Below are 15,782 nucleotides of genomic sequence, written 5' to 3'. Positions count from 1 at the left end.
GAGATAAAGACCTTACCCGTGTAACTTCAGGGCCTTCTAGGTTTGAAGAAATGAGTATTGTTAAAGTCAAATTAAACATCCAATGAGGAGAAGTTAGCAGTTCTTTTTTACTTCACAGATCCTTGGAAAGCTTTAAGAGTTAGAGCTTCCTGCCAGTATAAGTCACTCCTGCTTTTAGTTTTGAAAACTCACAGTATGACAGTGCTTACTGCGTGCTATTTTGGGTGCCTTGAGTAAAACTATGAACACAGGCACTTTTGTGCAAAACATCATAAGGCCTCTCTGATGTTCATTCAGAGTTCAGAATTAAAATGCAGAAGGCTTTAGCAAGCAAAATACAAGCTGATTTTCTTTTTCCTAGTGGAAAAATAAAGTACTCCCTGGCAAGTAACCAAGGTGGTGGGAAGGTAATTCATTTTGTGTGAGAGTATTTTGCAAGTGAATGGGATATGCCCTCTGTTTAGAGATTAGTCAAGAAAACAAGTGATCAATTTAGAGTAGTCAAAAAAGTTAGTAAAAGAGAGTTTCTGAAGTCCATTTTTTGCCCTTCAGACTTTTTTTCCCCTTAAATAATTTAATTTCAAGAATCACAAAATCTTAATATTGAGGGGGGAAAAAATGCCAACAATATAGTTTTATGTCCTTTGTTATTTATTTTGAGAGAGTTATGAAATAAATCCTTTTATTTTTCTCACAGTTGTGTACAATTTTTATTCTAATAGCTACAGTATTTTTTTAACCAGCTGAAAATTATAATTAAAATAATATAATCATCATAAAAAAAAAGAAAAAAACCCACAAAGTTCAAATTCATGTAACTGGATTATAATTATTTCATAATAATTAAGTTTTATTTTAAGTCATTTTATGAAATTTTGAACAATAATTCATATACAGTTTATAAATTTCTTGTGTTCTCAAAAAGAAACTGAGGATATTTTCGGAATAAACCAGAACTGTGGATTACAGTAGCACTTCTGTAGTGACTATGGAAGACAAAATTCTGGTAAGATAATTTAGGTATTAATGCTACACAAGTATTAGCTATACACTAAGAAGCTTTCTGAGAAGTCTGAAAAGGAAAAAAAAAATACATTTTGCCAGACAATATATCCTACTAATGTTAAAGAAAAAAAATAATAGTAATAATAAAAACAAATAAACAAACAACAACAACAAAAAAGACAAAATACACAAGAAAACCTTTTAAAACATTTTTAGATTTTTCCATTACGAAATTAGTAGCTTCAGGAATAAATGCTCCTTCAGTTGACAATTTTATTTGTCTTGAAGTTTCCTGCTTGAATCAGAAAATGTTGACTTCCTCAGAAAATTGGCCTCTCCTTTTTTCTGCTACTTCACCCAGACTGCAAAGTTTTAGAATCTATTCCTACGGGGAAATTGAGAAACTCTCATACATATTTTTATCACATTTTAAACATAATTTTTCTGAAAAGCAAGGAAAATAAATTCAGACCAGCTCTGCAGGTCTTGCTCAGACATTCAGGAATCTCCTGGCCAGAACACAAAATACAGTCGATGAGGAAATGTGATTCTTCAGCATATATAATATTATGAGAAAACACCACTAGGCAACATTGCCAGGAGATAGAAGAGAAGCAAAGCAGAACATAGTCTTCAAAGGGAATGGTACCAGATGATGGATATGTAAGCTGGGGCACCTCAGCTAGCACAGAATCACTGCTTGCTGTATTTATGTCTAAATTGTCAGGAGAAAACATTTGGGTTAGAAATAAACAACAACAAAAACAAACAAAACTCCACTGTTATATCACAGGCCTTAAAACTTGAAATGAATGGGTTTGAAGTAACACAGGAAAACCATCCTTCCGTTATGTCCATCCTGACACAATTGGCAAGAGTTACAAACTATAGAAAAGTACTGTGTACAATTGTGTATACACAATTGAGTAGCTGGACTTTTTGTGAAATTTGCCAGTTATTTCTCAGTCTTTTGAGGATGACCTCCTGCTAAATACTTCCATCAAATTAATATAGCTCCTGTATCAGACCAGAAATTAGTCTGCAATTTATGAACTTGCAGACTAATCTGCAAACATTTCTGGCTTTAACAAATATGTAGATAGCTACTTTTATTTTTCTCAAATTAGATCAAACATGATAAATAATGTTACACAGCATTAGGTTCCTTGAAAACCCTGTTCTTAGTAATAGTTATTTCATTATTTATGAAATTAAATATCAAAAAATAATTATCAAAACAATCTGACAAAGATTCATATTTCTTTCTTGTGCTCTTAACTCGGGATTTTTTTTTTTTTTTACCTATTCTAGGCAACACCTTGATTTCTGTTTCTAAAATTTAATGTTGGATTAGAGTGAAAAGAAAATTGACAGAATCTAAAATCATTTTTTCATGTCTGCATTTTTTTTTTTTAATAGGAATGTTTGGGGACAGATGCAGTATAGTAAAAATAGTTGAATTGTTGAATTTTATTTTCATTTCACAGTCTGTCACCAACTCTGTACAGGGTAAGGTATAGCTTCTGGGGCAGAGGATGGAAAATGTGAAGGAGAACTCTATATTTAGATTTGTGGGAACTGAAGAAGCATAATTGGAATTCATTAATATATTGCCATTTATGACTTTTTTTTTTTTTTTTTTTACTGAGTTACTTGTCACTGACTTTCTAGGAATGCAGAAGAGGTTTCATTCTCCAGGACAAAATTAACTAGAAATAGATGAAAGAATGAGTAAAAACATTGTTAATGGTAAACGAGATGTGCTCATTTACTGAGAATGCTGACTCCTGTCACAGGATGTAATGTAAGCAAGATGTGCCATCTGAAAGGAATAGAAATGAGCAGTAGGAAGGAAAGCAAAACAGAAGCTTCTTGGAAGCATTTGCTGAAGAGATGATGAGGCAAATTGTCCAGCATATGGGGGACTTTGATGGGGTATCCATAGAGCACAGCAGTAAGGGAAAAAGAAATAGGTTGTGTAGCCTGCACCTTAAAAAGGAAGTCACATAAGAAGTCAAATTCCCCAAACTATGAGGAAAAACTTCTCATCTGAGAAGAAAACACATACACACACACAATGTAGCAATCTCACGTGATAAACAGTCTCCACTTCTCTTTGTCTAGGCATCTGTTAACTACAGGCCAGCTTTTTTGATATTAGCATGGAAAGGAAATAATTTTGACTGTCACATATTGACAAAAACAATTACCATATTAGCTCTTTCCTTGTCTCACAGACCATGGCACTTCCTGCAGAGAGGGATCTCAGCAATATGGTAGCTTTCAGCAGCCACTGTCACCTTAGCTGTTGTCACAGCTTCCCTCCAAGGTGTGTTAAAAGCTTAACAACATCTCACTCCACAGGGGACATCCATTGCTTGCTGACAGCAGAATTAGCAGTGCAATCAACATGAATGGGCAACCCAGTTGTGGTGGAATATGTGATGAGCTTTACATATCACCTGAGCAAAACTGATGGAGGTTTGGAAAAGTTGAGTGTACTTTAATTTATGAAAATAAATAAATAAATAAATCATCATCATATGAATATTGGAGAGAAAATTCCGAATTCCAGTTAAATTATTTGGATTACTTTTTTTTTTTTCATTATCTCTAATGTCATTAAAAAGAGGATTTTTATCTATCCAAAAACTGTAGTTTAAATTAGGTGATTGAGAGCAAAGATATTATAATAAAATTGCCATTAAAATGAAATGTTTAAGGAAAGTTTAAGGAAAATTTATTCTGTTTTCACTGAAACAAAATTAAAATTAGAGAAGGGGAATCCTGGGAACATAGCTTATTTTTAAAATAATAAGTAAAATTGTTTAAAAAAAAAAAAAAAAAGAAAGAAAGAAAAGAAAAATAAAGTAATAAAAATGAAAGGATTAAAAAGGGGTCAATTTTCATTCAAGAAGATGAATGAGATTGTAGAAACCTGCCTTTTGAAACCTGCGTAATTGGACTCATCTCGAAGATTTCACCATCTTGAGTTCATTCAATACCATAGGTAAACAGTTCTTTCCTTCCTTATTTTCCATTATGAGGAGAATTCAAAATACAGACAAATACTCTGGAAAGGGCAAAATGTTTTCCTGAAAAATCTTGGAAAGCCAAAAGGGAGGACAAATAAAACCTGGGGAGAATTTTTTTTTAAAAAAAAAAAGAGGAACGAAAATAACAAAGGAACATATTTTTATTATTATTTATTTTTATTATTTATTTTTTGTTGTTTAATTAATCTTCTACTGTATCCATATGAGAAATTTACCCAAGGCAGGACTTTAAAGGCAATTCTGTAATGGGATTTCAGTTCTATCCAGCTGAGAGGGAATTTCTCTTATAAAACACAGAGAAGAAAATAGATAGTCTTTACACCTAAAGAAAAAAAATATATTTTTTCTTTGAAGATATTTGTCTTTAAAAAGTGAAAAACTAATGAATAAATTGTATGTATATTAGTTTGTAAATGAATAAGAAGCCATGATTTTATCTACAAATAAAAGAAAGCTTTTTTTTTTTTTCTTTTTAAAAGAAAGGAGTTTAAAAAGCTTCAAATTCTGGAAAAATTTCAATGAAATTAGTTAGCATAAAGCTTATGAAGCTTTACTCCCCTTCCCTTCCCTTCCCTTCCCTTCCCTTCCCTTCCCTTCCCTTCCCTTCCCTTCCCTTCCCTTCCCTTCCCTTCCCTTCCCTTCCCTTCCCTTCCCTTCCCTTCCCTTCCCTTCCCTTCCCTTCCCTTCCCTTCCCTTCCCTTCCCTTCCCTTCCCTTCCCTTCCCTTCCCTTCCCTTCCCTTCCCTTCCCTTCCCTTCCCTTCCCTTCCCTTCTATTGTTGTGATAAAATGCAGGTTGTATGGAAAATAACATGCAAACAATTAATTATTCTTTCCTGTTTATATTCCCATCCCATGATAGAACCAATAAGAGCAAACTCAGAGCAGGAAAATCTCCAAGGTGATCCCCTGTAGGAATGGAACTCCCTTATTATTCTACACAGTTTTTATATATATTGTTTCATCTTAAACAAAAATAGAGATATGGTCTCAGCTCTGTGTTACCTGAAGGCCTCTGACTGATTGTCAGATCCTAAGATCCTGAATTCAGCTAATTTCTTTAAGTAGGTGGTTCAGGTACTCCCACGCATCTCCTACAGAGATGATAACACCCACTATTAGATACGGGTCTTATAGACTGCAGGTCAGAATTCAGTTGTGAATAATAAAATATGTTGAAGAATAACAAGATATATATTTCTTCCCACATGGTTAGCTGTGTAAACCTCATAGATCTTTTCACATATAAGAGCAATCTGCTATAAAGGTTAAAAGGTTATTCTATCTCTGTGGCAGGTAGGTAGGTAAATGTTTTTGTACCCATTCACTTGTATAAAAATATAAAGCATGAAGGGAGAAGATATATTAGAAATGTTAACCACAAATCCATTAAGAAAATTAATATGAAGACCAAATCTATAGCTATGACTGATTGGCCTAGTGTTCTGCTCCATTATAATCTCTCAGGATAAGAATGGGTATAGAGATTAGTATAAGAACTGTCCAGGTCAACCTAATTTGGAAAAGACATTTATACACACATTTCCATGGCCAAAAAATAACCCTGTTGGATTAGTTCAACAAAACTAAATTAAATATTCCATTTTCAGAAATGTCAGTGTTTTTTTAATTAATCCCTGTGACATTTTCATTCAAAAAATGAATGAAATTAAACAAAATGACATAAAATAAAATGAAGAACTCCTGTCTGAAGAATTTGAAAATGTCAATGCTTCATCCTATGTCCGACCAGCTAAGCATAAATCATAGGTTCGAAGCCAATAGATTGAAAGACAATTGTGAAAAGAGTAAAGCCTTTGAGATGATCTGCTTGGTGAGGAAAAAATCCAGCTTTTGTCATTGCTGCCTAGCAGAGCTGCTGATGAAGAAAGCAAAAGGACAAAATACTTTCTTTCTGTCCATGTGCACTAAGATTGTACAGGATGAGGTGCCTTCACTCTAAGCTCTGTGGACCACCCTTCAACTCTACATTTTTTTGAGTGTCTAGGTATGGGACAGGGGAAAAACATAAGGCTTTTTTTTTTTTTTTTGAAGCTCTCTGTTTTTCTAGAATGAATAGAATGAAAAGATGGTCCTGAGAAAAGGTCTTTCACTCAGCAAAAATGAAAATTAAAATAACTTTGCTTTGTTTGATATGTCTTTTAGGGGGCAGGGTAGGGTGGGTTAGAAATTCCCCTCTCTTTTTATTTGTTATTCTAATTTGGGGTGCAGAAGGTGGGGAGTTGGAAAAGAAAAAAAAAAAAAAAAAGCTTTATTTTTTGCAACTTGTGTTTTGCATTGAGATTCAGAGGTAAACCTTTCACATAAGAGGAGTTAAATCAAGCTTTACAGTTGTATTCTGGGGATAATAATCACAATAATCTAACCTCATCTGTTTTAATAATAACATAATCCTAGATTGTTTCTTTTGTTTTTCACCTAGAGGGAATATGGTTATTTACAACTTATTCATACCAATCACAAATTGAAAGGATTTCTGGTTTTGCTGAATAATAGAAAAGGAAAAAAAAAAAAAGTTTAGAGCATTTCACACTCTCATCTCCAAAAGTCAAAAGAAAAGGGGTCAAATGAATTTCTTAGCTGAAACAATTCACTATGCTTTCTGTAGTGTATCTGAACTCAGGTTTACAGTGTGATGTGTTTTGCTGTATTTCTCACTAATATACACACTGACAGCCTCCTATTTAATATCTGTGTACAAATGTAAATATTAACAGCATGTTCTGTCTAAAAGCCAGCTTGACATTGCACTAAAATCAATGAAAACCCTAAAGCAAATGGCAGATCAGTTTATATGGGCTAAACATCAGAATCCTGAGTTGTGGACTGTGTTCATAAACAATTTCAAATTCTATGTGGTGGTGGTTGTTGTTGTTTGGTTTGTTTATTTTAAAAAAAAAATTCTATCATAAGTGTTAAAAAGTTAACATCTCCAGTTTTATAGCTAGTATAACATAAGTTCAACATACCTTTAAAAGGCAAAGACAGATCAGATAGTACTGAGTAACTGCTGTTTGTAAAATGCTCCTGTTTTATCTGTGAGCAGTATGGGCAGATGTAAGCTTCAGGGACTGCTGTGTAATCTACACCAATTAGACCAGCTGAAGACCCTGACATGAATGTTACATGAGTGACAGCATAGAAATGTGTTGACCTCTAAGAGGCAGAGGCACAGTTCACCAACAAACAAGTCCCTGCATGATAAAATCTAAGGAGAAAAATCAACCTACTTACACTGAAGTATATTATAATAAAATAAAAGTATCCACAGAGTCTCTTGAAATCATCAGCTACTTATGTGTTTTACCGTTTGGCACTGAGGATATCAGATGTTCATGTGAAATTAATTTTTATGAATATGTTTTTTTAGAGGGCTTTTTGCAGTGGAGAGAGAATACGTTTGTGCAGTCGGTAATGGTTTATCAAAAGAATAATGAAAATACAGTAAAAAATAAAGGTTAGGCTGTTCCTTTCTTTTGGTGGGGAAGGTTGTTTTTAGAAGGGAATGGAAAGTACACAGAAAAGCTACATAAAGATGGAGAAGTTATCTTCTGAGCAAAAATTACTGTTTTTTGGAAACTTTCTGCCAGCTACAGGAGGAGAGAAAAGAAAGGAACAACAACAACAAATAGAAGGAAACAGCCAGACTCTACATTATGCAGAAATCTAGCCAAAATTAAATATGCTGTAGATGCAATAAGTAGGCTGGAGATAGAGGATAGGGAAAAACTTGCTGTTATAAATTAAGAACAGCTAATTTGTCTTTCCAAGAATAAACCAGATGGAGAAACTGTGACTGGCTCATCTTGGACACTAGCCAGGCAGAAGACCAGCTTTTCTGGCAATCAGGAGAAGAGGAGAGCAATGCTGGAGCAGCATGGCAGAGTCCCAGTCAGAGAAAGACATGGGAAGCCCAGGAGCAAGGTCAGTCCTGACATGGGTGCTGGCCAGCTTACCCGCAGCCAGATGAACAGCACACACAGCAGTCAGGCCACTGTCTTCAGGAGCAATTGCACCTCCCATACAAACTACAGGGCTGTGAGGTTTTGCACAGGGAAGGAGACAGATAAGAGAAAGAATGATCATTGCCATTTGATGACTATGCTCTTTGGAAAGAGTTTAGGATTTCAGGAAGCTAAATCCAGCAAGGATGCAAAACAATACTTGAATTCTGTTCAGTACAAAATGCTGAAGCTTTTTCTCTTTTTGACCTGAACTAAATACCTTGCTTCCCAAAATGAAAAAGAAATATAATGTTATTTACTCCAGTTGCCCAATGTTTTCAAGATCACCAGTAGCATTTATCACAGGCCCAGTCTCAAATCCGACTGTTGCTTAGAGAACTTCAAAGTAGTATTCATATTATTATTGTTATTAGACTAATTAAATGTTTAATTTTTTATTTCACAAAAAGAAATATTTTTCACTTAAGATAAAGAGTCAAGCATAGCCTTCATTAGCACAGTGCTATAATTTACTGGTGTTACCGTTCTTTTAATACCAGTATAACATAGAAATAATGTTTAAATTGTGGCTCCCAAATATATAATTTATATATATAAATATAGATATAAATATTAAATATATATATATATAAAGGGAAATAATATTAGACAAAACTTCTCACTCTGTTTTGTTTGCTTATATATGAATATTTTACAAGCTGTGAAAGTTAAACCTTTCTCTTCAATAGGAATGCCATGCTTGTCCAAATGTAGGTTTGAAACCAATGTGAATGTTTACACCATAAATCAGTGCACTATTTAGTGAACTAGTGGAAACCTGAGATAGTAAGTCTATAAAGTGAGATGTAGAAATGTAATATATGTAGCTTCATTCACTGGTATCAATGCATCAAAAATAACAAAAAGGCAGGGCTTATAAGCTTAGGTACACATCTAACTTTGTGTGATTATATGCACTCTGGTAGGATTGATCCACTTTGCAATAAAATAATAGGCTTTGGAATACTGGTAATTATATTTCTTTATGAGTCCAGAGAAGGGCAATGAAGATGGTGAGGGGTCTGGAGAACAAGTCTTACGAGGAGCGGCTGAGGGAGCTGGGGTTGTTCAGCCTGGAAAAGAGGAGGCTCAGGGAAAACCTTATAGCACTTTATAGTGATAAAGTTTACATGGCTGGAGTATGAAAGATCACTGAAACTAGTATGAAGAAGAATATTGATTTAGATCTTTGATACCATCAGTATTGACTGTATTTGTTGTGGAGAAAGTAGCAATTTCAAGATTTACAGCTCATTAGTTTAAACTATGTTACAGAAAACAAAATGTAATGGCATATGATACGCTAAATTCTGCCTTAAAAATATGCTTCAGGCAGGATCTGAAGACAGTAATCTCAGTATAGTCCCCTGCATGGCTCTATATTCATTAAAAAAAAAAAAGAAAACACTGTGCTGGAGTCTATCAAGACAATCAATTAATCAGTGGTTTATTGTCAATGACCTGTTGGCTTGACTTTGGAAAAATTAAAGACTCAGTCTGTGATCGTATAAATTAACTTAAAGCATCTTTCAGGACCATCTTTTGAAAGCAAATAAGCACAGTAGAGTGACGTCATTGCTTGTAATAAGCTGTAAGTTTTTTGTTGAGATAACCAGACATGCCTTGGGACTTATCAGATGATATTAGATGATTTTGCCAGTGGCCTGGGAAGAGTATAAGGGTGCCACCTGGATGTGCAGGGATGAGATCAAGAAAGCCAAGAACAGTCAGAGGTGAACTTGGAAAGGGATGCAAAGAATAACAAGAAAGGTTTCTACATGTGCATTAGCAAGAAAAGGAAGACTAAGGAGAGTGCACCCACTCTGATAAGCAAGATGGAAGAACTGAGGACAACAGATGTGGAGTAGGCTGAGGTACTAAACCATTTTTTGTCTCAGTCTTCACTTTCAGTCGCTCTTCCACAACTCTCAAGTCTGTCAAATCTCTGAACTTCAAGGAAGGGGTTGGGGAAACATAGTCCCTCTCACTACAAGCAAGAGCAGTTTTGAGAATACATGATGAAACTGAAGGGGTACAAGTCTATGTGGCCTGATGACAGGCTTCCCGGGGTCCTAAAGGATGTGGCTGATGTGGTTTTCAAGCCTCTCTCCATCATATTTGAGGAGTCCTGACAGTCAGACATGGTCCCCAGGGATTGGAGAAAGGAAAACATCGCTCCCATTTTTTAAAAAGTATAGAAAGGGGGACCAGGGAACTACAGACCTGTGAGCATCACCTCTGTCCCTGGGAAGATCATGGAACAGATCCTCCTTGAAGCTATGTTAAGTTATATGGAAGATGAGGAGGTGATTCAAGATAGCCAACATGGCTTCACCGAAGGAAAATAATGTCCCACACAACATCCTTGTCTCTAAACTAGAGATAGATTGATTTGAAGGATGGAACTGAAGGATTGATTTTCAGTGGATTGGCAATCTGGCCACATACTGAGTGTTGTGGTCAATGGCTTGTGGTTTAACCTGGCCAGTAGCTAAGCACCACACAGCCATTTGCTCACCCTCCCCTCTCCCTCTCTGGGATGGGGGAAAGAATCAGAAAAAAAAAAATGAAGGCTGTGGGTTGAGATAAAGACAGTTTATTAGGACAGAAAAGAAAGGAAAACAATAATAATAATGATAATAGTACTACTAATAACAGCATGTAGAAAACATGTGATGCACAATGTAATTGCTCACCACCCACCGTCCAATGCCGAGCCTATCCCCGAGCAGCTGGTCCCTCTACCCAAGCCAGCCCCCCCATATTAATTGTTCAGCATGACGTCAGATGGTATGGAATACCCCTTTGGCCAGTTTGGGTCAACTGTCCCAGGTCCATCCCCTCCCAGCTCCTGATGCACCCCCAGCCTGCCCTCTTGCAGGACAGTGTGAGAAGCTGAAAAGTCCTTGGCTTAGTGTAAGCACCGATCTGCAACAATTAAAACATCAGTGTGTTATCAACATTCTTCTCATCCTAAATCCAAAGCATAGCACGCTACCAGCTACTAGGAGGAAAATTAACTCTACCCTAGCTGAAACCAGGATATGGTTCAACATTCACGTGGAGATCAGTGACAAGTGGTGTCTCTCAGGGGTCTATCTTTGGCCCCTCAAGTTCAACGTGCTGTACCTGGGTCAGGGCAATCCCAGACATCAGTACAGACTAGGATATGAATGGTTTGAGAGCAGCCATGTGGAGGAGGACTTGGAGATACTGGTGAATGAAAAATTGGACATGAGCCAGTAGTACATGCTTTCAGACCAGAAAGCTATCATATTCTGTGCTGCATAAAAAGAAGTGTGGTCAACAGGTCAAGGGAGGTTGTTCTCCCCCTCTAGTCCACCTTTGTGAGACCCCAGTTCATATAATCATTGAATCATAAAATGGTTTGGATTGGAAGGGATCTTAAAGATCATCAAATTCCAGACCCCCTGCCATGCACAGGAACACCTTCCACTAGACCAGGTTGCCCAAAGACCCATCCAACCTGGCCTTGAACACTTCCAGGGGAGTGGCATCTACAGCTTCTCTGGGCAATGTATTCCAGTGCCTCACCACTCTCCAGAGTAAATAATGTCTATGAATTTCATAGTAAAGAATTTCTATGAATTTCACTTGGAGTACTGCAGTGCTGCCTCCCAGCTCTTGCCCCCCAGCACAAGAAGAACGTAGACCAGTTAGAATGGGTCCAGAGGAGGGTCTCAAAAATGAACAGAGAGCTGGAGGCAGACTGAGAGAGCTGGGTTTGTTTAACCTAGAGAACAGAAGGATCCGTGTAGACCTTAATGCAGTCTTTAATAACTAATAAGACAGATGGAGAGAGAAAATTTGCAGGGTCCTGATAGGACAGGGGGTAATGGTTTCAAAGTGAAAGAAGGTAGACATAGATTAGACATAAGGAAGAAATTTTTTATTATGAGGGTACACTTCACCAAAGAAAATGGAAACATACTAGGAAATTTTAGCTTATTAATTCAAATAGTATATATTTTAAACTACAACCTCTAATGATTGTAACTGTAGTTATTATTTCATTAGACTGTTGAGACTTCAACCAGAGTAACACGTTACTGATTTTGTATATAAGGTGTTTTTGTTTCCCCGTGTTCATAATAAGATTTGGAAGTGGCAAATTCAGGGGAATCTAAGCAACCTACTCTGCAAATTGGAGGCACCAAATTGGTAGCACAAGTATATGTGTACCACAGTGTTTCAGAATTCAAAATTCTTTGTTCATCAGATGAGTTAATGTTTGTCTTCTGGCATGAAGTTTTTGATATTTTCAAGTGATAAATTTTAAATGCTTATTTTAAATGCTTCACAGAGGTGAAGAAGACTTTAAATGTCTCTGCTTATATCCATCCCTATTTGTGAGGTGATCATTCTTCTCAAATAGTGGACCAATTACTGTGCTCCTCCTTTTGCTGTTTGTATATTTTTAAAAGCCCTTTTTATTGTCTCCCACAGTACAGTCCAGCTTCAACTCTAATTGACCTTTAGATGCACAAATCTTCTCCTTACAATGCTGAACAGCTACTCTGTCCACCTATGTCCTCCCCAGTCACTTGACCTCACTTACTGTGGCCATACACTTTCTTTTTCCATCTAATCTCTAGAAGGAGATCCTTGCTCATCCAAGCCAACCTTCTGTCCCACCTGTTTGACTTCTGACATTTTGGAATTGTCTGTTCAGGTGCTTTTAAAAGGTGTCACTTAAAAGGGACCAGCAATGATTGACCCCTACACATTCAAAAGCAGTTTCCGAGATGACCTGTCTAACTAGTTCCCTGTGAAGCTTCAAGTTAGCTCTCTCCATATCCAGGGTCAAAGTTTTGCTGGCAGTTTTCCTCCTGTCACTAAAGATTTTGAATTTGACTACTTCATGGTCACTATGATGAAGACTGCCACCAATCACCACTTCACCCATGAGACCCTCTGTGTTTTCAAGCAGCAAATCTAGCAGGGTATCTTTTGTAGTCAGCTCCCTTAGTACCTGTTCCAAGAAGTTATTGTCACAGTGGTTTAGGAATCTCCTGGAGCTGTTTGTATCAAATGTCACAGAATCACAGAATCACATAATCATCTAGGTTGGAAGAGACCTCCAAGATCATCTAGTCCAACCTCTGTCCTAACACTAACAAGTCCTCCACTAAACCATATCACTAAGGGCTACATCTAAACGTCTTTTAAAGACCTCCAGGGATGGCGACTCAACCACCTCCCTGGGCAGTCCATTCCAATGCCTAACAACCCTTTCAGTAAAGAAGTTCTTCCTAACATCCAACCTAAACCTCCCCTGGCGCAACTTTAGCCCATTCCCCCTCGTCCTGTCACCAGGCACGTGGGAGAATAGACCAACCCCCACCTCTCTACAGCCTCCTTTCAGGTACCTATAGAGAGCGATGAGGTCTCCCCTGAGCCTCCTCTTCTCCAGGCTGAACAATCCCAGCTCCCTCAGCCGCTCCTCATAAGACTTGTTCTCCAGACCCCTCACCAGCTTCGTTGCCCTTCTCTGGACTCTCTCAAGCACCTCCATGTCCTTCTTGTAGCGAGGGGCCCAAAACTGAACACAGTACTCGAGGTGCGGACTCACCAGAGTCGAGTACAGGGGGACAATCATCTCCTTAGACCTGCTGGCCACACTGCTTCTTATACAGGCGAGGATGCTGTTGGCCTTCTTGGCCACCTGAGCACACTGCTGGCTCGTGTTCAGCCGACTATCAACCAGTATTCCCAGGTCCTTCTCTGCCAGGAAGCTTTCCAACCACTCTTCTCCCAGCCTGTAGCGCTGCTTGGGGTTGTTGTGCCCCAGATGCAGGACCCGGCACTTGGCCTTGTTGAACTTCATGCAGTTGGCCTCAGCTCATCGGTCCAGCCTATCCAGATCCTCCTGCAGAGCCTTCCTTCCCTCGAGCAGATTGACACACGCACCTAACTTGGTGTCATCTTCAAACTTACTGAGGGTGCACTCGATCCCCTCATCCAGGTCATCGATATAGATATTAAAGAGGACTGGCCCCAGCACTGATCCCTGGGGGACTCCACTAGTAACCGGCCTCCAACTGGATTTGGCTCCATTCACCACAACTCTCTGGGCCCGGCTATCAAGCCAGTTTTTAACCCAACAAAGTGTACACCAGTCCAAGCCACGAGCAGCCAGTTTCTTGAGGAGAATGTTGTGGGAAACGGTGTCAAAAGCCTTACTGAAGTCAAGGTAGATCACATCCACAGCCTTCCCCTCATCCACCAAGCGCGTCACTTGGTCACAGAAGGAGATCAGGTTTGTCAAGCAGGACCTACCTTTCATAAACCCACGCTGACTGGGCCTGATCGCCGGTTGCCCTGCAAGTGCCGCGTGATGACACTCAAGATAATCTGCTCCATGAGCTTCCCTGGCACTGAGGTCAAACTATCAGGCCTATAGTTCCCCAGGTCTACCCTCCGACCCTTCTTGTAGATGGGCGTCACGTTTGCTAGCCGCCAGTCGACTGGGACCTCCCCTGATATCCAGGACTGCCGATAAATGATGGAAAGCGGCTTGGCCAGCTCCTCTGCCAGTTCGCTCAGTACCCTCGGGTGGATCCCATCCTGCTCCCCATCCCCTTCCACCAGCTCAGGGTACCAGGTATCCAGAGAACAACCGGTCTTGCCGCTAAAGACTGAGGCAAAGAAAGCATTGAGCACCTCAGCCTTTTCCTTATCTTTTGTAACTAAGTTTCCCCCCACATCCAGTAAAGGATGGAGATTCTCCTTAGTCCTCCTTTTTGCGTTGATGTATTTGTAAAAACGTTTTTTGTTATCTTTAACGGCAGTAGCCAGATTGAGCTCCAGATGAGCTTTGGCCTTTCTAATTTTGTCCCTGCACAGCCTCGCAACATCCTTATAGTCCTCTTGAGTAGCCCGCCCTCTTTTCCAAAGATTATAAACCCTCCTTTTTCTCCTAAGCTCGAGCCACAACTCTCTGCTCAGCCAGGCCGGTCTAGTTCCGCGTCAGCTCGTCTTTGGGCACGTGGGGACAGACCGCTCCTGAGCCATTAAGATTTCCTTCTTGAAGAGTGCCCAGCCTTCCTGGACTCCTTTGCCCTTCAGAACCTCCTCCCAAGGGACTCTGCCAACCAGTGTGCTGAACAGCTCAAAGTCAGCCCTCCGGAAGTCCAAGACAGCGGTTTTACTGGTCCCCTTCCTGACTTCGCCAAGAATAGAGAACTGAACCATTTCGTGGTCACTCTGCCCAAGACAGCTCTCGACCACCACATCTCCCACCAGTCCGTCACTGTTTGTGAACAGAAGGTCTAGTGGGGCACTTCCCTGGTAGGCTCTCTAACCAGCTGCGTCAGGAAGCTATCTTCCACGCTCTCCAGAAACCTAGACTGCTTTCTCTGGGCTGTGTTGTGCTTCCAGGATATGTCTGGGAAGTTGAAGTCCCCCACGAGAATGAGCGCTGATGATTTCACGGCTTCTGCCAGCTGCCTGTAGAACTCCTCATCAGTCTCCTCATCCTGGTTCGGTGGTCTATAACAGACCCCCACCAGGATGCTTGCCTTGTTGGCCTCCCCTCTGATCCTAACCCAAAGAGACTCAATCTTATCATTCCCAGCCTCAAGTTCCTCAACATCTAAACACTCTCTAATATAAAGAGCCACACCGCCACCCCTTCTGTGCTGCCTGTCCCTTCTGAAGAGCCTATAGCCAGACATT

At 39.1% G+C, this 15,782-nt stretch overlaps 1 protein-coding gene across 14 annotated transcripts in view; it reads right to left on the bottom strand.

Annotated features, from left to right (window-relative positions):
• The window catches only part of CDH19 (cadherin 19), a 115,421-nt gene that overhangs the window by 63,883 nt on the left and 35,756 nt on the right, over positions 1–15,782 (bottom strand). For 3 of the 14 annotated variants that reach the window (XM_080578678.1, XM_080578688.1, XM_080578685.1), the window contains exon 2: positions 5,065–5,153. The exons of 4 other annotated variants lie outside the window; for them this stretch is intronic. The gene's annotated coding sequence lies outside the window, so the exon portion shown is untranslated. 7 more of the 14 variants (XM_080578684.1, XM_080578682.1, XM_080578677.1 and 4 more) reach the window with 5 other exon arrangements.

This window comes from Anser brachyrhynchus, assembly GCF_964034855.1.
Source record: "Anser brachyrhynchus genome assembly, chromosome: 2".
Classification (NCBI taxonomy): Eukaryota; Metazoa; Chordata; class Aves; order Anseriformes; family Anatidae; genus Anser; species Anser brachyrhynchus.
This window is presented reverse-complemented; position numbering and strand designations above follow the sequence as displayed.